Genomic DNA, 2,500 nt, shown 5'->3' with positions numbered 1-2,500 from the left:
TCCAAGCGTTCCCAGTAGTTAAGGTGCTTGACAGAACTTATACGTGCAGTAAAGGATCTCTGTACACTCTCTAGATCTGCGATTTCACCTGCTTTGTATGGAGATGTTAATGTACAGCAGTATTCCAGCCTAGAGAGAACAAGTGATTTGAAAAGGATCATCATTGGCTTGGCATCTCTCGTTTTGAAAGTTCTCATTATCCATCCTATCATTTTCTTTGCACGTGCGATCGTGGCACTGTTGTGATCCTTGAAAGTGAGATCCTCAGACATTACTACTCCCAGGTCCCTTACATTATTTTTCCGCTCTATTGTATGGCCGGAGTCAGTAGTATACTCTGTTCTAGTTATTATCTCCTCCAGTTTTCCATAACGGAGTAGTTGGAATTTGTCCTCATTGAACATCATATTGTTTACCGTTGCCCACTGGAAAACTTTGTTTATATCTTCTTGGAGGTTAACCGCGTCCTCAGCAGATGACAGCCTCATGCAGATCCTAGTATCATCCGCAAAGGATAATACGGTGCTGTGGGTTACATCTCTATGTCTGATATGAGGATGAGGAACAGAATGGGGGAGAGTACTGTGCCTTGTGGAACAGAGCTCTTCACTCTGTTCCTCCACTACTACTACTAATACTACTACTACAGGGAAAGAGGTGAACAACATTTTTTTTTCACGGAGCTGGATACGTAGACGGCACTGAGACTAGACAGATTCTGCGAGAGGAAGCAGAAACACTGTCTCAACACTAGATAAAATCTGCAAGTGAACCGGCATGAAACAATTACCAGAGATCTGGATAACAGCAAATGTAGTCCCAGTCTTGAAGGAGTCAGACAGCAAGTGTTAAACTGCAGACCAATAACACCGACATGTATATTATGAAAGATAATGGATGAAAATAATCAGGAGTGTGAAGGTGTAATTGGAGAGAAGAGTTTTATAAACAAACCAGGTTAACATGGAAATTATTGACTCACAAACCTACTGGAGTTGAGTAAGACAAGTGAGGCAAGACAGAGGGATGGGTGAACTGCGTGTTCTTGGACTGCAAGATGACCGGAACATGAACTTGAAGACCAGGTGGGGATAACAGGTAGTGTGCTACACTGGATCACAGAGTAACTTGTAGGAAGGACACAGAGTGTCTGACAGCACATTTTAGAATGGTAAGGTTTGACAAGTGGAGTTCCTCACACACACACACACACACACACACACTGTGCAATATTTATGAGGAACGTGCAACGCAGGCAACACCACCTGCAGAACAATGCAGCAGTTCTGACATCTGTTGCAAAAAACTGTGGAATCAAATCGTCGTCTTGGTGACGAGAAAACTTTCCACAGTCACTGATTAGATGGCAAATTACTGTAGTTGTAAGTTGTTCTGAGAGACCTGGCCGCCTGGGAGACAGTGTAATTAACGGAGCAGGTGTGCTAGTGGTGGTGTGGTAGTGTAGTGGTGGTAGTGGTGTGTGGTAGTGGTGGTGTGGTAGTGGTGTGTGGTAGTGGTGTGTGGTAGTGTAGTGGTGGTGGTGTGTGGTAGTGGTGATGGTGTGTGGTAGTGGTGGTGGTGTGGTAGTGGTGTGTGGTAGTGGTGGTGGTGGTGTGTGGTAGTGGTGTGTGGTAGTGGTGGTGGTGGTATGTGCTAGTGGTGGTGGTGTGGTAGTGGTGTAGTGGTGGTAGTGATGGTGTGTGGTAGTGGTGTGGTAGTGGTGGTGGTGTGTGGTAGTGGTGGTGTGTGGTAGTGGTGGTGTGTGGTAGTGGTGGTGGTGGTATGTGCTAGTGGTGGTGGTGTGGTAGTGGTGTGTGGTAGTGGTGTGTGGTAGTGGTGGTGGTGGTGTGTGGTAGTGGTGGTATGTGCTAGTGGTGGTGGTGTGTGGTAGTGGTGGTGTGTGCTAGTGGTGGTGGTGTGTGGTAGTGGTGGTGTGTGCTAGTGGTGGTGGTGTGTGGTAGTGGTGGTGTGTGGTAGTGGTGGTGTGTGGTAGTGGTGTGTGGTAGTGGTGGTGTGTGACAGTGGTGGTGTGGTGGTAGTGACAGTGGTGTGGTGTGGTGGTAGTGACAGTGGTGTGGTGGTAGTGGCAGTGGTGTGGTAGTGGTGTGATGACAGTGGTGTAGTAGCAGTGGTGTGTGGTAGTGGCAGTGTGGTAGTAGTGGTGTGGTAGTAGTGGTGTGGTGGCAGTGGTGTGTGGTAGTGGTGTGGTAGTAATGGTGTGGTGGCAGTAGTGTGGTGGCAGTAGTGTAGTGGTGTGGTGGCAGTAGTGTGGTGGCAGTCGTATGGTGGCAGTGGTATGGTGGCAGTGGTGTGGTAGTGGTGTTTTTTGTGTTAACTAATAACACAAAAGATCTGCCCAGCTATTATTGGTGATATTCTGAACTAGAATCCTTTCAGAATGTTCATTCGTTACTCCTGGAAAAAAGAAGTGTAGTAGTAGCAGGATGCTGGTGTGTGTGTGTGTGTGTGTGTGTGTGTGTGTGTGTGTGTGTGTGTGTGT

The 2,500-nt window shown here is 47.3% G+C and overlaps 1 protein-coding gene across 11 annotated transcripts in view; it reads right to left on the bottom strand.

Moving 5' to 3' along the window:
* Positions 1-2,500, bottom strand: part of LOC128692988 (FERM and PDZ domain-containing protein 3) — an 838,384-nt gene that overhangs the window by 108,086 nt on the left and 727,798 nt on the right. The window lies entirely within an intron of this gene.

Source organism: Cherax quadricarinatus, chromosome 38 (genome assembly GCF_038502225.1).
Source record: "Cherax quadricarinatus isolate ZL_2023a chromosome 38, ASM3850222v1, whole genome shotgun sequence".
Lineage (NCBI taxonomy): Eukaryota > Metazoa > Arthropoda > Malacostraca > Decapoda > Parastacidae > Cherax > Cherax quadricarinatus.
The sequence above is the reverse complement of the archived record's forward strand: the minus strand, read 5'-3'. Positions and strand labels throughout refer to the sequence as shown.